Source organism: Mustela putorius, unplaced genomic scaffold, assembly GCF_011764305.1.
Source record: "Mustela putorius furo isolate JIRA1106 unplaced genomic scaffold, ASM1176430v1.1 tig00003942_pilon_pilon_pilon, whole genome shotgun sequence".
Lineage (NCBI taxonomy): Eukaryota > Metazoa > Chordata > Mammalia > Carnivora > Mustelidae > Mustela > Mustela putorius.
In genome coordinates, this window is record NW_025422087.1 from 12,082,051 (window position 1) to 12,106,122 (window position 24,072).

A 24,072-nucleotide genomic window follows, 5' to 3' on the forward strand; every position below is an offset into this window, starting at 1 on the left:
GGAAGAGTAGGCTATCTTCAAGTAAGAAACCTCTACAAAGAGCTAAATATTTACTGTAGATTATACTTAAATACAATTTTCTATAATCAAGCTTATAAATCATAATATCTTAATATTTTTTCATTTACTGGAATACTATTTATCTTCATGTTACATCTACATTTCCCTCATAAATTTAGTGCATGTTACATCTACATTTCCCTCATAAATTTAGTGCACATAAATAAAATAAATGCAATTAATTTCAACTAACAATCGTAGTATCGACTTGAATTTTTATAACTCAAAATACTTGAGTAAAGAGGAAGCTTCAATATTTAACTTTGTATTTGGACTTAAATAATATTTGCATGAGTTCGCACTTAGCATAAAATCAATTATTGAACAAACTTTTTTAAAAGGCACAATTGCCTAATAGCCGTAACTTACAGAGATGAAAATTTGAAGAAAAGTTTTTAAGTGAATCGGATATGAATTTGACATTAGAAAACAAGCATGACTGAGTATTGGAAATCAGAGCTACACTGCTAGAATAATTGAAGGTGACTTAAAAAATTATATTGCCATTTCCCAGCAGGAAAAAGGAGTTCAGAATGACAGAGTTGAGGGATAGTTAATGAAAAAGTCAATATATTTCATGCTTGTATCCAAGGTATTACTTCTCACAAATCCAGTTACGCTTAGATTTCTAAACTTGAACAGTATTATCACTAATACTGTAGAATTAGTATGTATTACATAAATATTAGCACATTTTCACCTAAAAGATAAAATAATTTCATGTGTTCTACATTGTTACCTGATTTTCAAAGATGCTGAGTACGATATTGACAAGATATTTAATTTGCTACTCCTATCCATCCTTTCAAATTTTTTTTGTTTCCAATCCTAAATTATGTGTTGCTTTTGAACACTTTCAGTTGGATTTACTCTTAGTTTTGCCCGTTTTGTTTTTATTTAAGGAAGGGTATTACTTAATATAATGATAAAATTAAAATGTTGCCCATTGAGTTTTTTTTAAACAAGAATTAGGCTACTGGTAGAAAGTCATAAACAATCAAGGCATTTCAAGGAAATTATTTTCTACAAACTCTAAACCACGAAAACTGTCACACTGAGAATGGTTATATTCCTTATCATTCCTAATTAAATTCTAAGACATGCAAGAATGTGTTCTTGTCATATTTCTTATGTTAAGTTTCTTGCCTCTGAGCCCTCTCTTGGACATAATTTCCATTATAACATCTTAAGATAAATACAAAGTAACTGAGGATACCCTTTTGTCTCTTTACCACGTCTGGATAAATCTTGGATAAATCCTATTTTCTGATTTTTTTTTCTTGTATATCTTATATATTGATTGCTGTTAGGAGGAAAATATAAAACAAAAAAAATGCATGCAAATGTGTGGCACTATGAAATCCATTTTCTAATGGCAGTTATCTTCTCAAAGTTGTTAGTCAATAGTTAATACTTTTACTTGTTTTGACTTTCTGTTCTCTTTGATGGTTCTTGTAAGCTTTTAATTTTTACTTATTCCTCCTAAAAATCACCATTCCTTGCTTCTCAGGAACCAATGGCTCTTTCAGTTTCACTGTAAAACATGGTCTATGACTGCCCACATCCTCCATCCACAGCCATCCTTCTCCCTAGTATTAGAAGCTTCAAGGTGTTTCTTTAAATGCTTCACCCATGGTCTTATCCAAACTCTTGTTGCGCACTTATCCTTTCTTGCTCTCACATCTTTGTGATGGTGTGCAAACACCATGGGTTTCTTAGCTTTCTTACTCTGTCACACCTCTTTCCTCTAGGTCTTGCCATCTTGCCAGCTGTGGACAACACTCAAGTTACTGGCAGGAGTTGTACAGAAAGGAAGGTGGTAGGCAGCAAGTGATTGCAGCACAATTCACTGGACAATCTGATATGACAGTAACAAGGAGAGCCAAAAGAAAGTGGAAGATAACTTAAATGTCTGTACTCTACCTACTCTCAAACTTATTTTTCAAATCAACACACAAGATGGGTGACATTCATATGCGTGGTATATTCCTATGCCCAATTCCCAAGACTGATTTATATATTAGAAGTGACATTATTAAGGTAAATATAAATAAGCTCCAATGTTTAGTCATACCTCTTCCAAACACTGCTATTTTATATCTAATAATGAATTATTTGCACTAAACTTTACATCTGATCACATAAGAATGCTACAATGTTGAGATGGAAAACCACTGATCCAGAGCAGTGGTCCTTAGTGTGTGATTAGAAGCATCGACATCACCTGGGAACTTGCTGGAGATGCAAATTCCCAGGCTCTACCCTAGACCCACTGAACCAGAAACTCTAGGGCATAACCCAGCAATCTGATGTGCTCTGATCTAGATGCTAGATCAATTTTTTAAAGAAAACATTGAATTGCAATATCACAGTGGCAGAGTTAAGGCTCTTGGATTACAGTCTAAATAAATACTGTCTTGTGCTTAGTAATTACTCAGATACATGTCAGTTGAATGAAATAACTCAGGTGGTGTGTTACCTATTTTTTTATAGAATGAAAAATTTAGATTTTTTTTCTATTTGAAAAGAAAAAATATCAAAGTTATTCAGTTGTATACAACTGAATATACAACAAGCTTTTTCTTTGCCCTGACACAAATTAGTATATAGACAATAAACAACATCCACTTTTCTATGTACCACATTTTAAGTATAGGTCTTTATTCTTATACAAGAAGTACCGAGGGTAAGTTAGGAATATATACACCGAGGTTAATATTCTAGACTAGCGCATGCTTTCTGCAAGGCCTTGACAATTGAAGTCCTAGTGCCCTCATCCATGATAGAATGGTCAAAATACTCTCCATTTATAGAAGAAGAAATAGGGGCTTAAATTTAATGAATAACTTATCTCAAAGTGACATAGCTAGTTAGTGACAGAGCTGAGATACCTAGTAAGTCTGATGTCATGCTCCTAGCTACTGTCGAGATGTTCGCAGAACTTATCTCATAAAGCTAAAGTGGGAATTAAATTACGTAATATGCATGAAAGTTTCAGTGTTTTGAGCACATAATATGTGTTCAACAAATACTAACCACTAATATTATTGCTATCACTACTAGGCCAGTACCCAGAAGAATTTGCTGGGATTGCCACCACCAGGATATCTTGATACTTTATAGCTCTACATGCTCTCTAATGGAGCCATCAAGTGCATTCTTTTCCTTGACTCTCTCCATTCAGAGGCATCCTTACTTCACTGCAAAACAGTGGGAAGGGCTTTAACAGAAGCCATGAGTTCCTGGTCTTTAAAACTGTACTCTGATCACATCTCATTCTCTCTCTCTAAAGCTTGCATGACATGGTTACAGTCAAGGGCGTCACTTGTTTCATAATGCAGTCATATCTAGTGTTAACCTACATCTCTAACTGTTCAAAAAAGCATGATTTCAACGAAAAGTTATATATATATGTACACACACACACACACACACACATATCTTGCTAAGTGCATGGTAAGTTGGATATTTTTATCCTCAGTTTATGGATGAGAAATCTGGGGAGCAGAGATATTAAGTAATTTATACAAGGTTATCCAAGTAGTGAATGTGAGGGCCAGAATTCTAACTGAGGTCTTTGTAACATCAAATCTGAGGCTTTTAATCACTTCCTTCCACACAGCTAGGATGGTTTAGCACAATTCAAATGACAGACATTCACTGAAATGTGTGAAAGTGTGTCATAATGCTATCGTTTTTCTCAAATGCTGTTAACCATAATATTCCATCAACCAGAACATTCCATTCTCCTGGGGTAGTTTACTGTAAAATCAATCACATTTGAGTCTGAAATGTGATCTTTTTATTAGTCAGACCATCAATAATTAATTTTCAGACAAATTTTACCTTAAGCAGAATTTTTACAAGCAGAAAATAATATGCATTTTCTTGTGTCTTGATGTTTTTGTTTTACTCTACAACTTTGTTGACAGGTTATGTCAGTGAAAATGCTGGGAAGGGAAATCAAATCAAATCAAATAGAGGTTGATTCCAGAAGAAACCATATAAATTATTTAATTCTGTTTTTTCACCACTACTGTTGTCAGGTACTTGGTAGCACAGGAAAAAAATATTTCCAGTTGTTTTAGACAATAGACCTCAGAAAGTCAGTGCTTCAAATGAAAAGGATTATTACAATTAGGAATCTTTAGTGCAAATATAAAAGAAGATATCAGAAGTATTTACTTAAAAACATACAGTTTTTTCCTAAAAAAATTAAAAATAGACCTGCCATATGATCAGCAGTCCTACTTCTGGGTATATATCTAAAGGAAATGAAAAGAGAACACCAAATGCCTTTACTCCCATTTTCATGGCTGCATTAGTCACAATAGCTAACTTACAGAAATCATCTAAGTGCTCATCAAGGGATGAATGGATAAAGAAGATGTGATACACACACACACACACACACACACACACACACAATGGGCTATTGTTTAGCCATAAGGAAGAAGGAAATCCTGACATTTGAGAAAACATGGATGGACCTTGATGGCATTAAGCCAAGTGAAATAAGCTGGACAGAGAAAGACAGATACTGCATGCTCCCACATATGTGTGGAATTTTGAAAAAAGTGTCAAATTTAGGGGCACCTGGGTGGCTCAGTGGGTTAAAGCCTCTGCCTTTGGCTCAGGTCATGATCCCAGGGTCCTGGGATCTAGCCCTGCATCTGGCTCTCTGCTCAGCAGGGAGCCTGCTTCCCTTCCTCTTTCTCTACCTGTGTCTCTGCCTACTTGTGATCTTTCTCTCTCCATGTTAAATAAATAAATAAATAAATTTATTTTTTAAAGTGTCAAATTTATAAAAATAAGGAGTAGAAATGTGGTTGCCAGGGCCTGTGGGGTGAAGGCGGGGTACATAAAGAGAAATTGGTAAAATGATACATATACTTTCAGTTTGTAAGATGAATTAGGTCTGAAAGTGAATACTTATAAGGAGAAACTTCGTAAGAAAAATATTTTAATGTGATTCTTTAGACACATATCGATGTTCTGCTATGAACGATAAAGGCTTAGTTCACCTACACCATCTCTTCTTACCCTTTCCAACCTCTTCCCTTTAGCAATCTAATGATGATAATTATTTTAGTATCTGGTTGAATCATGAATTGCTGTGTGAAAAAATGATTAAATATAGGCAGTTTCATATGGCCCAAACGACTGTATATTTTAGGGTACTATTAGTTAAATATTCATAAATTAGTATTTAATGTTCTCTCTTCATTTTAATTTCTACCTTCTGACTTCAGTGAGCTACAAATTTACTTATATGTTTTCTACTTTATAACGTTTCTAGTAGGTCCTACACCAATTATCAATACTTTAAAAATGATACATAATAAAATAAAAAAAACAGCTGAAATTGTGCTTAATGGTATATAATAACAGATAATTTACAGAGGGTCATAATAAGCAAGTGTATAAGAATATGCAAGATAGGCACGCCTGGGTGGCTCAGTGGGTTAAAGCCTCTGCCTTCAGCTCAGGTCATGATCTCAGAGTCCTGGGCTCGAGCCCCACATAGGGCTCTCTGCTCAGCGGGGAGCCTGCTTCCTCCTCTATCTCTCTGCCTGCCTCTCTGCCTACTTGCTCTGTCTGTCAAATAAATAAATAAAATCTTAAAAAAAAAAGAATATGCAAGATAAATTTTTACCTTCTTCTAAACCTCTATGTCAACAGAAATACCAATAGTCTAGTGGTGAGCAGATAGACAGGGACAGAATCACTGAGATACTCATCAATAGAACACTGTAATTAGAAGCAAGTGTTTGAGGCAACAAATTGGTTTGCTATGAGAATTTGGGGAATCCCTTGTTTTCTCTATGCTTTATTTTTTTTTTAAGATTTTATTTATTTATTTGAGAGACAGAGAGTTAGCAAGCATGAGCAGAGTGGAGGGAGAGAGAGAGAGGGAGAAGCAGACTCCCCACTGAGTACGAAGCCCAATGTGGGGCTCTATCGCAGGATCTTGAGATAGTGACCTGAGCCAAAGGCAGGCACTTAACAAAATGAGTCACCCAGGTGCCCCATGCCTTCTTTTTTTTCCTTTTTAAAAAATAAATGTGGTATGAAAGAAAGAGGTCATATGTTGGATTTCAACAAAATTAAAACATTTGCTCTACAAATGATCTTGTCAAGAGGATGACACAATAAGCTACAGACTTGAAGAAAATAATGGCAAACTGTATTGGATAAATGATCATTATTTAAATATATAAAGAACTTGCAAAGCTCAACACTGAAAACTAAAACAAAAATAAAACATTAGATAATGTGCAAAAGACATGGAGGGATATTCCACTAAAAACATATAGATGCAAGCAAATAAAAAGATGTTTAACATCATTAGCCATTGGATAAATGCAAATTAATACAATAAGATGTCACTAATAGAGGAATGACTTAAGTAATAATCGGTAAGGATGCTACTTTATCCTATGTTACCACACCCTGATCTTTAAGGATATGGAAAAACTAGATCATTCATACATTGCTAGTAGGAATGTAAAGTGGTACAGTAACTCTAAAAAACAGTTTGGCAGTTTTTTAAAAATCCTAAACATGCAACTAACATATGACTCACAATTACACTCTGGGCACATTTCCCAGATAAATGAAGACTTATGTTCCCACAAAAATCTGTACACAAATGTTTATAGCAGTGTTATTGGTAATGGCAAAAACCTGGAAACAACCCAGATGTCCTTCAATGTAAGAAAGGTTAAATGATGGGTGATTCATCCACACCTGAAATACTACCCATTAATAAAAAAAAAGAAACAAACTATTTTTGCACACAACTTGTATGGATCTCAAGGGCATTATCTTGAGTGAAAGAAGCCGATCTCCACAAATCAAATATTATGATTTCAATTATATTCTCAAAATGACAAATTACAGTGATGGAAAACAAATGAATGGTTTCTGGATATTAGAGATGGTGTCTATAAAATAAAGTAAAAATATAAATCAAGAGGCAGACCTTGTAACAATCATATTTAAAATATACTTGAAAAGGAGGAATAAAGATAAAAATTTGGTGATTCTTCCTGAAATTGACATTGATAAATAAGAATGAGACATGAAAAAAGAAATAAGGACACTGTGTTTCTTTAGGCATTGTACAATTGAATTTAAAACCAGTCCTTATAAAGTCAGTACCTTAGCAAGTGCTATAAAATCTTAAAAGCTTTGGAAACATGGTGTCATACATACTAAGACCAATAAAGAAGAAAAGGATTGTAGAGGCTGCTTAGTAATTTACAGGGGTAGAGTGAGAAAAATGCCCCAGATTTCAAACTTGCCTTATAGTGTAATTGTTAAGAGACTTGGTTTTGGAATTTGTAGGATTTGGGTTAAATACAGGGTGATACCATATACTACTTATGTGACTTAGTTTCCTGATCTCTAAAATGAAGATAATGACAGCTATCATGAAGCTAATAAAATAAAACAATATAAGTAAACCAACCAACCCAGGGCCTACCATAGACTAAGCAGTCATTAAATGTTAACCCATACTACTTTGCTACTGTTTTCAGAAAAAAGTTGGAAAACTTTATTCTAGCCAGTAGAAGAGCATCTTAAACTTCCCATGTTCTTAGCTTAGCTTCCCAGAATCATTAAAAGCCAGCTAGCAACTTAGCATGGTAATTGTGTATTCGGGGGATTGCACTTATGCTGTGATACTCCAGTGCAGTATCACAGAATAAGAGATGAGAAAAAAATATGAAGGAAAATTGTATTAGGTGTGTTGCTTTTCAGAAAATACTCAAAAAAACTGAACTCAGTAAGGTTAAAATCTCATCTACTTTAATGGTTCAAAGAGGTTTTCAGTCTTGAAGGTTTGACATTATGTAGTTATGAAAGTATGTCTTGAAATTGACGTTTGTAAAGAAAAATATGTACGGTATAAATTTTTTTGGCCTTAAGAAATTTAAATAGAAAAATCTTTAATATACAAACTGCAAATCTACATACACAGCAGCATCTATGGACCATCATAGTACATAAAAAGAGCGGACAGGGAGGGTAGGGGGAAATGGGAATGCTTGGAGGAGAGAAGGTGTTCAGGTTCCCGACTTCTTCCTTGTCCACACCATTCTTGTTGCCTGCAGAGCACATGGTTTTCACAGAGAGCATGTCAAGAGATAGAGGAGCCTTGAGAGCATCACTATGAAGATGAGAAGGAAAGCATAGTACGCCCCTCCAGTGTCACACCTCAACCCCCATGCTATCATCTAGGAAAAAGATCCAGTTAGAAGACGACTGAAAGGTCACTGAAGTCATTTTCCAAGAAAGTCTTCAAGCAGGTTAGGGAGGCTTCTAAGGAGGTGCTCTTAGTCATGAGTACAGATAAAAGTCGCATCATGATTTCCGGCAAATCGACACAACGTGTGAAGAAAAAAGAAAGTACTCAGGTCACTAAGAATTAAGAATTAAAGTATTTGCTTATAGGTCTGTGACACAGAAATAAGATGATCCTCTGAATCAGATTTGAGAGACCTCCAATATCTGCTCTTTCCTCAAGGACTGTCTTGGATTATAGCCCCAAAGTCTTCCAGACGGCACACCAAAACTTATGGGGAAGCTTGGTTACCTCCCTCAGATGTACCAAGGTATTGTTTGAAGTCCCATTACAGTCTGTCACAAAGACCTGGATTCCCACAGTTACATGAATTCTCTGGGGTTCCAGGGTAGGAGACTGGGTGTTCAGCTGCTGAGGCTCAGTCTTTGATAAGAAGGTAGCTCAGGGGGAAAATGAGATCCTAGATCATTATACCTTCTAGCCTCCCTTGTTGTTATCCCATTGATATGAAAATTTTATTTCATTCAAACCATGGACTATTAAGGAATGAAAAAGAATAAGCTACTGATGTACACAAAAACTTGGATGAATCTCAGGGTTAGTGGCCAAGATGCTCCACTGGAAGGGAAAGCCTGGCTTTAAGATGGGTTCTCCTGAAGCTCAGAATGGTGTACCTGCTGTTGATCATGAGATGAAGTCCTTTCTACAGTGGGAGAGGTAGTGTTGAGGACCATGGTCATAACCATGGCATCGGATTTTGTGTTGAGGAACAGGTTAGGAATTTCAGCCAAAGGACAAATGTGGATTTCCCTTTAAGACACAACTGATCAGTACTGGGACTAAAACTAAATCTAACTCCTCACTATCTTCTTAGCAAAATTTACTCAGGCCATCTAATAGGGCTCCAATGCACATAAAGCCAATATTAAAGAAGAAGAGGTTGTGAAAAAAAAAAATTGATTCTCTAGACCCAAAAGATTCAGCATTGACAACTTCTACCAGGCCAGAGCTGACATGTTGTGTTGGGATCCAACCATGGTCAAGTCTGTAATGGGAATTCAGCATTGTCCCATCCACTCCTGCATCCCATTAGCAAAGACTAAAATTATAATAGTTTTTAAAATAGACAAATGCACATCTCAGGGTAAACAAAGTCTGATTAGGATCAAACGAAAACAAGTAGCAGATATATTAATCATATGCTGAAATAATACTGATGAGAAAATCAGAAAAATGTCTCAATAGCAGGTTTGATGATGTCAAGTTATATTATCTGGCATAATATAGTAATGTAGTCTGTCTGCAGAACAACTGTAAGGAAATATGTCAGGGCTTAGGTAATTTTAAGTTTAGTTATAACTAAAACAAACAGTAATAAGCAATAGCATTTTTATAATGGACTTCAAGTGGAAGAAATGAAGATTACTTAGAAAACCGCGGCCTGAAAAAAATCTCACCTCAGCGATAAAGAGGTCAAATTGCTACTGCACTATATTGCCTCTACTTCTTCTGCAGTTAATAGTGTATTTGCTGTTCAGTAAGAAAGAGCTATTAATTAGAACTAAATTATAATTGATTTGTGCCAGATTAATACAGTTTTGTTTAGAATTTATTATTTTTATACAAAATACTTTAAAATGGTTGTTTAGTTACTAATGTCAAACACTTACTAATTCTTCAAGAATAATGTTGTTATCCAAATAAATAAATGAATGAATACACAAATAAATAAGGTTAAAAATTCCAGAGCTCTTTTGTAGTTGTTACATTCATCTCACTATGGGTACAATTACATATCTATACTATAGTGTATGAGTATAGTTTCTTCTTTTTAAATATTTTGACTGAATTTTTCAATAAAAATATAAAAGAAGACTTGTGTCTCTAACTATGATGGAATGACATATAGTGGATCAAGGTTCCTTCTGATAGCTTTTAGAAAAGCTGGACAAATATAAACAAACAAACAAACAAACAAACCTCTGTCTAAAGAACTGTTGCAAACCTAACTAGGACTTGGGGAGCCAAGATTCCCGATAGAAGTCGTAGAGAGGTGAACTGACCTTCTACAAACCAAATTTCCCCTCAAGGCATTTATACAAGGTTCCTATATTCTGGTAAAAAGGAAGACAGATGGAAGTGAGTGTCACACTCAATAACTCTTCTCAAAGCATTTTGTTAAAATCTTAAGCTCTGCAAGAAAATAAGTAAGATATTTTTCAGAAAGCTGCTGAAAAGTAGAGCAAAGTATTCATCAATCTCACACAAATTCAAAGACAAAATTCATTTTTTTGGAACCTGCAATGAGAAGTAGTCTTACCAAACTGCCAAAGTTCTTAGACCCTCAAACACTACAGCATATTAGTTGGGACAACTAGGGATTCATAGAATCTTCCAAAGTTTGAAAATTAGCCTCTAAACAGCTTAGTTTGTGACTGGATTAAGAGGTTTATTCCCATCCTGGCTGCCTGTCAGAGGGTAGGGTTTATCCTCTTTGGGAGGAGATAGTAAAGCTTCTATAATTTTATTTCTACAATTTGTGATACACATTTTCCACCTTTAATAAAAAAATGTGAGGCATTCTAGTAAAAATTAAGAGAAAGGGATTAACACATAGCCTTGTTATTGTTGTTATTAGCCTCCAACTTTAAACTTAATGTGTTATTCAACAATATTCAGAAATGAGATGGAAAAATTGAAAATTTTATGAGGAATCTAAAATCTATTAAAATCAAATTAAAATAATGAAAGTGAAAAATGTAATAATTAAAATTAATAACTTAACAAATGAGTTTAACAGCAGATAGGACATAGTAAAAACAATAGAAAGGACTCGTGGATGGGAAAATAAGGCTACAAAAAATATCCAGATTACAAAAGAAAGAGAAAAAATGGATGGAAAATACATTTTAAAAGGATTAAAAGACTGCTAGATATATGACAGAGTAAAACGGTAAAAATGTGTAACTGGAGGCCATAGGGAGAAGAACGAAAAGTGCAAAACTGTATCTGAAGATTTTAAAGAAATGTTCCAAATGTCAAGCAGTGGAAATCCAAAGAAATCATGTAAGACTACAAAACAAAATTATAAGACTACAAATACAAAAGACTAAGAGAAAACATAAAAGCAACAACAACAACAACAAAAAAATAAAGAACATGCTGTTCTCAGGAGCAACCATCAGACTGATGGCTGACTTCTCATCAGAAATGATGGAAGTTGAAAGTCAATTGGGTGATATATGTAAAGAGAATAATTCCCAATCTAGAATACTCTAAAACAGCATTATAAGTGAGGTGAAAACAAAAACATTTTCAATCAAAGACTGAAAAAATTTATTGCCAACATACTGACACTAAACATGCCAATGAGAACTCTTGGTTCTCCACAGAAGGAAGAGAGGGCATCCAAAAGTAGCAGGTGCAATATATGCGATTATAAAAATAAAAGAGAAAACTAAAACCAAAAATAAAACAGATTTATAATTATTCTTGGAAAGAAGAGAAAATTAAGTTTATCCAGCTGAGCCTCACTAGCCCCCAAAAGCATATGCATATTTTATTTTAATTAAAGATAAACACACTTTCCCTCACACGTACTTCAACACACTCTAGGGCAAGAAACAAAGACAACAGTTCATCAAAAGTCAGATAAATATTTTATAGTGTTTGGTCTTACATTTATATTTCAAATAATTGGTAAACACTTTCAAAGTACTGTCAAAAATTTTAAGAAATGAAAGTACTTGTTACATGATTTAAAATTAAAATGTTAAATTCTTTTTAAAATAAATGATTATCTATGATTAATGAATCAATCACGTGTGTTAAGTATTTTGATGTTTCACAAAAGACATTTGAAAATATTCATATAGTAACTATTGTTAGTATTTATTCTTAAAATTATATTCATTTTAGTGTAAATCAAAAAAAAAAATGGCTAAAAAATCCCAGCACCAATTATGTAATGATTTTCTCCTCATAAAAAAACAGAGAATGCGATTACTCCTTTTTCTTAAACACAATAGATTAAATTCCTTGTGCCTTTCTCTATTTATCAAGGGAGAATGTGACAATATGAAATCTCCTTCCTTAAAAAGCTTTTGCTTAAATCCTTCCTAATATCAAATTTTCTTAAATATATTAGAAAGAAACTTCTATCTCTAACCTAAAGAAAAAAAACAATTAATGGTATTTTATCATAAGTCATAGTTCAACCATGAATAAGGATATTACCACAATTTTGTACATGTTCAGAAAAAAAAATGTTCATCATACTCGCTATCTATATATGGAAGCACCCTGGTCTGTGTGAACCAGCAGGGATTGTGAATTTGTATATGGCAACTCCTCTGTCATAAGCCTCCTGTCCATGAGGGTGCAGCCTCAAACAGGAAGCCCATCTGTTGGTAGAGAACTGAAGTACAAACAATAATGACGACTGAATGTTGCATTGGAAATGAACCAAAGAGTGTATGAAACTCTTTGTGCAGCCACTGTCTTTGCCATACTTGTACATCCATTTCATTTTGATTAAAATAAATAATCAAAATAAATTCTGGCAGACCTTAAAACACTTCTAAAAGCTAATGCTTTTATGAATAGTTAGAGATTCTCTTTAATTACATTAAATATTTGACACACAATCCTGGTATATTTTTACAGATGAGATTTTATTTTGAGTCTCAGGACCAGGAGCATAGTAAGAATGTAGCTCAGCTTTCAAATAGCTTTCTTTAAATAAACTGAAATGAATAAAAATTATGTTTCAAATACACTAGATTATTCAACAATGGATTATTTCAAATATTCAAATTGTTTACCTCTCAGATTGTCCTCTGTCTCTATTTTTACTTCACAAATATTTATATTATAAAAAACCAGAGGCTAAAAAAATAAAATCAGAGGCTAAAATATTATAACATAAAACAGATATCAAAAATTATTACAATTAACTATTAACCTTAAAGGGGGCAATTTTCGATTTTTAACTGTACCCAATATTTCAATTCAGCAGTATAATAACTAACAAGAAAGTATTTAAGTATATTAGAAAGTTATGTTTTAAACTCTGCTTTTAGTGGTTCATTGCTAAGTACAAGAGAATAGAAATAAGCTTTTATTCTTCAAGTTAAAGTTGTTGATATTTTGTATGTTGGGAAAAATTCCTTATCATAAGCATACTATTATAATGAAATGTATTTTCATTAAACCTTCTTTTATTCAGGAAAGGGCAAAATCATTTGCTGGTTCACTTTGTTCCAAGAACGTGCTGGAGTGCTAAATGAAAGTATGCCGTTCAGCTAAGTACCTTGCACATTACAAATCAGAATGTTAAACTGTGAGGTTAAAATGAACTAGATAAGCAAATAAGTCTTTTGCCTTTGCCAACACTTTCTTTTTATTTAGCACATGTATAGAGACATATCTTATTTTTTTAAGTTACAAAGCAATTATTTAATACCCTACAGAGCAATAATAACCCTGAAATTTGACTGTTCTTTAGAAATATTTCTTTCTCCTTAACTATGGAGGTTCTGAGAGGCTTAGAGGTAGGCACTCTGATTGTTTCACATGAAGACTCTCCGAAAGCAAAAATTCTGGCAAAAAAAGGGGTTGCACAAAGTGGTTTTTTTTGTTTTTTTTGTTTTTTAAAATCAAAGATTAAGGTAGCTAGTCCAGTCCCTTTCTTTGTTCCAAATATTTCAGACCATAAGAAACTTGGTCTGTTTCTAGATTTTCAGTACATTCTCAGCTATAGACAGGAGTCAGCTAGGAAACATTAGTAGTGGATACTAAGAACTTCTAGATGATTCTAGAATGGAGCTACCCTTTCAAGAATATCTTGAGCCAAGATTTTTTTACATCCCAAGGCAAAAGGTAGACCTGAGCATCCAAAGTACTATATCCCTGGATCTAAAACAGGCTGCTTATGTTTGCTTCATCGCTTCTAAGGAAGATTGGATAACATGTGGATGTATTACCATAAATCCATCAACACTTTGGAATCCACTGACTTCCTAAAATACATAGTCTTTGAATGGTAATTTAACACTCTCTACATATAAAAGGAAAGCATTATTGTGCTATTTGACTGTAACATAGATTTATAATTGGAAGACCCAAATCCTATTCTTAAAGAAAATAGTAGTTTGAGGCTAGGAGGATGTATTTGGATTTCTTGTAATATGACCCAATGTTATTTTGTTTAAATTACAAGTACAGGCTAAAAACATTAAATTTTAGTAAGAGTTTTAGTTACTCAGTGAGTTCTTTATTTTCCTAAGAAAAGAGCAGTCAACAATAAAATAGTACAATGTCTCTACAATAATATGGGATACTGGAGCATGATAACGAAGTTAATGAGAATCCTTTGTTTGAAATCTGAAAGAAACAGGAAAACATCTGCCTCTGTATTTCCAGTATCTAGAACAGTGATCGTCATGCACTAAATAAGCCCTCAATAAAACACCCTATATTTGTGTATATACAATATTATATGTGTATGTATTATATTATAAAAATTATTTAGTACGATTTGAGAGTCTTGCTTAAAAAAAGATTTGAATTAGATGACCTTCCAAGTCATTCATTACATATCTAACCATGCTACAGGGACACTGATATTGGCAAACAACTTCACTTTTCTCTGATGGGCTACTTTGCACTCTACTATTTGTATCCCATGGTTTCTGATAATTATTCTGATCATTACTTTAAGACCTTATCACCTAGTAGCAGTCCCTCAATTTTTTTGTTATGTACATTTTGTACACATGTAGATATGTGTGCACTCTGTTTCTAATATGTAAAATAGATTACATATAAAAAACAAATGTATTAAAATATCACATTTATATTAATTTATCATATATTTATTATACAGTGTATCTCATGTATAGTTTAGATTTTACAAATTATATATAATTAATGCACTTAAAATTCAGTTTTTAATTTAGGTTTATGTTTAAATGCAGATATAGATATGTATGACTCCAGATTAAATTAAACAAGACCCAATTACACTGTGCTTGTCACACTACATCTATCACAGAAGAGAGTTCATTTAAATGTAGTCTTCAGTGAGATCTTCAGGATAGACAGCTTCATCCCACCTAGCATGAAGGAGATCTTTACATAAAATGATACCTGTGCTGTCATAAGTAGTGGAAATGGCTACTATTTATGGAGTACAGTGGATTCTCCATTCTTTACTCAATGTACACTATGCATCATGCCTGCCCTCTCATCTCCTCTCATTTGGAGTTTCATATTGGTGTGTGATCACGTACTAGAAAGCATAGCATTTGAAACATAGGGGTTGAACATAGCAGCTGACAACAGACCAATCATCCATGCATTCCTTTACTCCATTCATGTATTCAAAAAGCATATACTGAATACTAATTGCTCAAATACAGTGAAAATGAAAATTACAGTACAATGTGCCATGAGCTATAATCCAGAATCTAGTTTGTTTAGTTTCTCCACTATCATTTAGAGATACAATACATGAAAAATGCAGCAGAGTATCTGAACACTTTCCATAAACCTTGATTTGTAACAATCTTATTCTCAATGAAGTAGAATGAAAAGATCAAAAGAAAAAAAAAAAGCAAAAAACTCATGCCACCCACAATTGGACATTATGTACTTGTCAAGTCTTTGACATGAATTCTCAACTTAATTTGCCGAATATAATCACTCAGAAGTCCCTGGCTTTCTTTAGTTCTGTTGGTATTCCTGAGAAATACTTCTATCTGTCCCCTTTCAACTTTGACCACACTTCCCACAGTGTCATGGGACAAAAACTCTCCCTGAAGAACTGTGGCACAGCACCAGGTGAACTAAAACACACTAATAACTAGTTACACAAACCTTGTGAAAGGGAGCACTATGGAGTAACTAACTAGTCGACTGGAAGTTATATCCACTGAGTAACTGTGTTTCATTATTTTTGTAACATAGGAAGTAACAACAGTATGCAATATATCACGCAAATGAAATGTCATTATTATAGCTGGCTTCATTCTATTTATATATACTATGTATAGAGTATATATATTTTCTATGTATATCTATATGTTTATTATGCTCAAAATTTAGCCAACTATAGTAGTATAAAACTGTGAAATAAGTTAACTATGCTCAATGAGAAAAGCACAATATTTATGACAGTCTAATTCAGTTAAAAACTCACACATTTTTTGAGCATATTCTATGTTTCTTAACGGAGTTTACTGTCTAGTTCAGGAGACAGACCTTTACACACCTGCAAGTCAGAATATAACAAGAGTTGTGCTTGTATTTATACTTGCAACACCTGGAGACAGGAAGGAAACAGCAGTAGTGAATTAGACTTTAGTGCCTGGAGAACATTTTGACAGGGGGCAATAAGGGAAAATTTATTATATACAGAGGGAGCTTTGGCAGAAAATGCAAAGATGAAGGGTTTGTTCGTGTGTCATTCATCTAATTATTCTATTATTCACTTACTAATATTCAATAAATATCTACTGAATGAGTACCATTTCAGTGTTAATTTTTGTAATGGTATTACCCATATTCAACAAAATTCTTAAAACTTCATTAAAACTTCCATGTCAAGAGGACTTTGGACATAATCACATTTGTTTTAACTGCAGGCCAATTTCTTAAAATGTGTTACCAGCTGATAGATGCTTTCTGGGATGTATGATTAAATACCAAGGGACATTAAAAATAATTAGGCAATTAAAATTTCAGAAAAAAAATAAGTCCAAAACACTTGTCTAGAAGTTTTATATGCCATCGATAAGATGCAGCATAAACCTAACATGTCTTAACATGACTGCATTTTCTATAAACAAAGATACTCTATTAACAGCCTAGAGGTGCTTCAAAGTTTGGAAGGAGACCTGTGTATTTACCATTTGTAATCTGATGTCTCTTTAGAGACAAAAATTATAACCTTAAATTTTATCCATGAAAATAAACCTTTTTTTCTTCCCATACACATTACACTGATATTCAAGAGGAAGAAAGGAAATAATTTGAGAACCTGCTGAAGGTGAATGGCTTGGCTCCCACTCTGCTTTGAACCTCTTAAAGCTTTGTTAACAGAGTATTGTTTCGTCACTCGCACTGGGGTTATGTTCCAGTGTTAAAACATTCAAAAAATTAAAGAAATAGCAATAGGGATACCATGAATTCATGAATGTTGTTAGGAGAGTACTCATTTCATTTTAGAAACCATAAGAATTAAGTAAAAAGAGTGTCAGTTTTAAAATCAAGTAGACAAGGGTTCAAATCCTGACTCTGCCACAAAGCAGCTTTGTGATTTTTTAGAAATTTAGTCTTTTCAGATTCTTCAAAAAGTGGCAATGATACCTTTAGGGTAGATGTTTAGGATAGGGTCTTAGGGTAGATGTGAAAATAAACCAGAGGAAAAGTTTTTTTAAAAGTCCCGAGCATAGTGTCCAGCACACAAGTACCCATAATTATTGGCCCCTCTCTTTTTCTCCTTTATTTTTTCATAATAGTTCCTGTTTTCTGTCTTCAGCAAGTTTTAACTTTTGATGAAATTTGTTCAAGGAAATTACTGATGTTGACTTTCTCAACATATTTAAGGAATACAATAGCATATGACAAGCAGAATATGATGAATGCATATCTGATTTACTTCATTACACTCACCATTTCTTGAAAAGAATGCAGTGTGCTAGATGAAGCGATCAAGGCATATTTTTAAATTAATGTTTTAATTAACATTTCTAATTATATGTGTAAAACCGTGCCTAGATGGCATCTTTTGCTCCTCGGGAAGCCATTTCTCTATAACACTGCTGTATTTCAAAGGAAACATTTTTTTAAATGGAGACAAAACATACACTAATATTAGTGGGATGTCATCTACATTTTAGTTACAAGAGCAGATCCAGTACCAAAACCATTCTCTCTTTTTTGTGTCCTATTTAAGTGAAACTGAACTTACAAAAGGATCACTGAGATTTGTAAAAAAATATATAGATAGATCACTTCATTTACCGGCTACTTCAGAGAACAACGTAGTTTTAAATTGGTATATTTTCTAAGCATGTGTCTTTAATTTTCAGTTTAGCGAATGAATGGTTCCTTTCTCTAAATCATCATAGAGTGGTTTTGGCAGTACTAATGCTCTCAGAGATGAGGTCTATATTTGTGCTGATTAGAAAGATAGAGCCATGATACTCTATCCCTGATCAAAATATTCTCAAATCTCTTGAAATATTGAGATATCATTGCATCTGGGAGGATGAGAAGTAGAAATCATAAGGACAGGAAAGAGTTCTGAAGCAATTTTTCATCACCACTAGATAGAAGCAACTGTCCAATGGAAGTGGGGTTGAATTAACCGGTTGTAATGTGTATTTGTGGTGGGGAGGTGATGGGCATATCAAGTGAAAAGGCAAGTTTTTTATTGGGAGCTGTCTCCTCAATCTCATTTTCAACGACAGTCAAAATACTTATGGGTGGTTTTCCATAGATATTAAGAAGGTGAAGAGCACTGGCTTCAACTTAGCCCAGACAATACAAGGTAGATAGTAAAGATGCACATTAGAATCTGATCTCATAAAATGTTTAGCAATAATGAATTTGTAAAAGAAAGATTTAATTATTTATTATATTTCCTGTCACCTAGCTTGCTTTAAAAAAAAAAATCATCTTTTCACAAGAAAATATTCAGTCCATTGTTTTACTGTCCTAGCTATGCTGTTCAGCAATTTTTGTATATCTATATTTCTAGAATCTTTCATGTTTTTGAGCATTGATATTCAAAATTTTAACTACTGAACAGATGTGTGTATATCTTTGTGTTACAATCTATGAAGTAATTAGAAAAGATAGATTACATCAGCTTTTAACTGTTGAATGTAATGTTGGTAATCTGAATTGCCAAAAATTATCCTGGCAATTAAACATACAGTTATAAAAATATGCCAATATTCCCAACAATATATTTATAAAAATATTTTTAATTCAGGGGGTTAATCATCATATGCTAAAGGTTATTATTTTACTTCAACAAAAATTTATCGTGCTTATAACAGACTTTAGGTTTCAAAGTTTAAAATGTGTGTGCTGAACAAGATCTGTAAGATATTTTAATTTCTCCTAATCAGAAAGAATAATAGCAATGTTTTAGATATTTCTTATTTATGTAAAGCATGAATTAATTAAGGTTTTCTTACATGGAAAGTTATTTGATCTCTTACTATTTCAACATCAAAGTGGCCATAAAATTCATAGAGAACTTTCGTTTTCTCACAGTTTTTTCTGTGAATTTGAACTTGACCTTCTGGGAATAACTACAACAGAAAAATAAACATCATAAAAATTACAAAATTTTACAGCTTATATATAATGGAAATCTATTTTACCTTTTATAAATCTTTGAGAACCACTAAGCAAGTAAATGGAAAACATCTTATTTTCCAAAACCAGAGATTTTTAGAAAAATTGTCAGTGTTTGAAAGGTTTTACTAAAGAGACATTTCTTCGATCTGTTGAGCTTAGATACTTTCTGCTTTGATGAATACTCGTTGTTTCTTTAAAGTTCTTAAGAGGAAGAAGAACTTTTCTAAATTTGCAATTATACATCTTCTCACTTTGCCTTGTTTGAACTGTCTAGTGATCTGATGGTATATTCATTATATTTACTCACTCAAATATTAAGCACCTCTTGTGTTTCAGTCTCATTAACCAGTTAGTGTTTCTCTTTGAGGGTAACTTTCTTGGCATAAATCTTTCAGCTCTTCACTCCACGACAGCGAGTTTGCAGAATGGCTGAGCTCTGATGAGAGCTCTATTGAAAGGCTCTCCAGCTCTATGTTTTCTTATTCATAAGCAGTGTAAGTGCTTGCTTTCTTTCTACCTGCACTAACCTTTATTAACATAAACCATTTACATAAAATACTTTGATAAAGCCCATTTAACTTCTACTGATGTGCTGATTTGGCTTAAACGCACTAATTCATAAGTACAGTTTTTTAAGTGTTTCTTTAACAATGTCTTATCTGAATTTTGATTCTAATATCTGAAGTACTGGTTAACCGTGTATCTCCATTCTTTGCCATCAATACTTAAGGGGAAATATTTCCTGGGATGCTTCTCCGGGTGACTAGAAGTAGGTATTACAAATGTCAGTTTAAATAGCAAACCATAACAGAGATGACAATTTCAATGTTTTAACATATCCACCCACACTTTCTTACTCTCATTGTCTAATTCATAGTTTTATTTAAAAAAAAAAAACCCTAGTTAACCATTTTTCTTAAAGAATTTGTAGTATGTTCTGTTGTGGTTACAATGATTGGAAAGCCAGAAATTGTATGAAACCTGAAAGATTTGTTTTTTTTTTTTAGTTTTACAAGTCTATTCCAAATTTATTTTTTAATTAAACAAGTAAGCCTTGCTCTGCCTCCTCCCACTCCCCTGCCTTGGTGCTTACTCAGTGAACAGCAGCAACCTGCTGCATTTTATAGCTGTGGAATTTAATGGGAAGGGTCTCCCTAAGAAACCATGTGAACAAGGGTGCATCACAGTGGATACAACATAGTGAACACAGACAAGATAAGAGCTCCCTTTTTTCAATCTCTCCCAAATCTTCCATCCCTTGCCAGTATTCTCTAGTCTCTAGTCACAAAAGGCAGCTGAGTTCACAGCTGGAACAACAAGTTGTGCTGTGAATCTCAGTGATTTACCCAAGTAGCAAACAGGGTCATTGGCTTAATTGGAATTTCAGTTGCCAAGCGGACTAGGAATCCCCTAGCGTTGGTCCAGCAACACGGATAAAAGTGTTTCTGCTTCTTGATAGAGAATGAAAATGACGCAGAGTGTAATTGATCGACAGGAAATTGATCACTTTCCTTTCTTCATTCCCCCAGTTTAGGTGCCAGCGAGTCTAGGGCTCACTCATGCATGCCCAGGGGCCACCAAGATCTCCATTTTCCCCAAACGCATAAAAGGCTAAAAACAGCCTTCTTCCCCAGCACCATGGCGTGGCTGCAGCTGCTTTGTTTACCATATAAGTCACACCAGGGGTTCACTCCTCGCCTTCTCCCCTGCTTTAAAGCTGGATGCACTGAAAGGCTGAGAAGCATCCCCAAACTCCCGCTCAGCCCAGGTCAACCACAGAAAAGCTTCACAAATCCGGTCTGGAGCCTTAAAGAGAAACCAAGCAGCCGCAGCCTTTTGAACTCGTAACCCCCCAGGGATGTCCGCCTCCCAAGAGGGAGCCGGCTTCCCAGGCTGCTTGAGAAACTTAACCGAGATCCCAGAAAGGAGGCGAGGTGCAGCTCCGGTCAAATGGAGCTCTGAGGCGACACCCTCTTTACCTGCAAAGTTGGCAATTTTCTGGCTGAAGAGCGATCGATCCAAGGACATGCGGCGCGGGTGCTATGCCGGGTGAGAGCACGCCCGGCAAATTCCAATGGGATTTCCTTAGTCGCTGCCGAGTTTTGGAGCATTCCAAGGAAAACGCACGAAGCTAGAGCCCACGCAGCTGGCACCGAACTGGGCGGAGTGAGGATGCTCTGAGAGCGGTGCCATGGGTGGCGGGGGAGGGGCAGCTCTGGAGGGGGAGGTGAGATCCGGGGGAGGAGAACTTCGCCCACCCCCGCCCCCACCGATCCCTCGGGATAAAGTTAGCGTTCCCACGGCTGACAGCGGATGAGCCCGGAGGAAGACACCCCGCCCTCCGTCCCGGGCGGCTGCCTGACTCAGGGTCCGCACAGACCCTGCTGGGTAGGGACCGCGGGTGAAGATGCGCGTCCCACGCACCGCTCTGCGTGGCGGTGGACGGGACCCGCGCGCGGGCGGGCGCTGACGCTGGGTCCCCGGCTCCGCTGCCCCCAGACAGCCGCCGCCTCCCTGGACCAACTCCTTGAGGTCAGCTAGTTGGGCAGGCGGGCTCACCCCACCGGCCGTCGTCCAGCCAAGTCAGCGGCCAGAACCCACGGTGTGGTCCTGGGTGCCGGCCGGACACCTTTAGTCTTTGGGCGGGCTCTGCAGACACGTCGGAGTTCAATTCGCGCGGGGACCCGGCTTCTGAACGTTCTGTCCCCAAACCAGTGAACCAGCACCCAGGCGGCAGGTCGCCCGACTTGAAAAAAAGTAACCCCCACTCCCACCTCCACCCGGGAACTCTCAAAGCTTCTCCCACTCCGGCTCCTCTGGGCTCCCGGCACCCCCTCTCCCGTCCTCAAGGTGTCAGACTTCCCCTGCTAGAGCCGGAGTCTGCGGCTTGCCACTAGTGTCAACAATTGAGACAGTCGCAATGAATAAATGATGAGACACAGCGTTCCATCCACCCCCACCCAGCCCGGTCCTTCCAACAAGCATAGGAACTCAGTAAGTTTCCAAATATTAAATTAAAACGCCAAACACGCACCAGCCCCAGAGCGGGAGGTTTGGTGGCTTCAGGTGGGGAGTGTGTGTGTGAGTGGGGAGGGGGAGGGGGTGCGGGTGTGCGTGTGCGTGTGTGTGTGTGATGCTTGCATCAGCGTTCTGAGATTTCAGGATAAAAGTTATCTCTTGGCCAATCTCTGTGGAGTTCACGTACTAAAATAAGACCAAAGTGCGGAGAGGAAATGCCATATATTGGTAAAGTTGGCAGTAACTTACTTGCTGTAAACGAGACGTGGTGGTTCCCAGCTTGTGACTCACGGAGCCTTGGTTGGTCACGGCCCACTGACTTGAGAGTCCGTTTGTAAAATGAAGAGTGGCGTCCATGCGGAATCTTAACTAAGGAGTGTCCGCCGCGGACCGTCAGTTTCTACTTGATTTCCTTTATTTTCCGAAAGCCCCCGAGGTGAGCGGTGGGTCGCCGACCGTGTCTCAGCGGCCGCCTGCTCCAGCTTCGGGCTGTGCAACAGATGAGTGGCAGCCCTTCCTTCCCGTCCCAGCCAGGCTCTCACACCTTCCTGGAATAGGTGCTGAGCGGACTGAGAGGAGCACCAGTTTCTTCCCAAGGAATATTCCCCAAGGACGTCGAGGGTAGGCGGCAAGCCGGCACTCACACGCAGACTCCAAAGCGCAAAATTAAATTTCCTTCTTGGTTATCTCCCCCCACCCCCATTTTTTTTTTTTCCTTTCCTCTTTAGTTCACGTGAGTTGAGGGTTTGGGGAGGGGGGGATATTTACATGAATAAAGAGGATATCTCTAGAGATCACCCACTTGTGTGATGTGCATGCTGCTTTCTTCTTTTAAATCACTTTTCTAATTTCCAGATGTCTCTTTCTCTCTCGTTTACTACTCGTCTCCTGTGTTTATCTCAAGCTCAGCCTTGACACCGGTTCTAATTTTTAGGAGTACTACCTCTAGATCATCTCCTCCAAAATACTGAAGTACAGGAGACAAACCTGGTTCCTATAATAGCTCTCCAGAAAACAAAGGCAAGGACAACAAAAGGATTCCCTTCTTCCCTGAATCTCTTTTGACTCTTAACCACAAAAATACATTAACATCTTTAAATATTTTGTTTAGCTTTCTTAATGTTAAATGATGGCTTTTCTAAAATATGCAACAACACATCTTTCTGTAGACATGGTAATGAACTTTATAATAAACACAAGTCTGCTTTCTATTTAACAAGGGGGAATATATATGAAAATCTGTTTTATGCAATACAACTGTAAATATTTTTATATTTTTTTCAGGAAATAACTCCTCTTCCTCTTCA

The 24,072-nt window shown here is 35.9% G+C and overlaps 1 protein-coding gene across 1 annotated transcript in view; it reads right to left on the minus strand.

Annotated features, from left to right (window-relative positions):
* The window catches only part of TRPC4 (transient receptor potential cation channel subfamily C member 4), a 199,969-nt gene extending 177,427 nt beyond the window's left edge, over positions 1-22,542 (minus strand). Inside the window, exon 1 of the mRNA XM_004779530.3 lies at positions 21,727-22,542. The gene's annotated coding sequence lies outside the window, so the exon portion shown is untranslated. The remainder of the gene's footprint in view (positions 1-21,726) is intronic.
* Between the last annotated feature and the right edge of the window lie 1,530 nt (positions 22,543-24,072).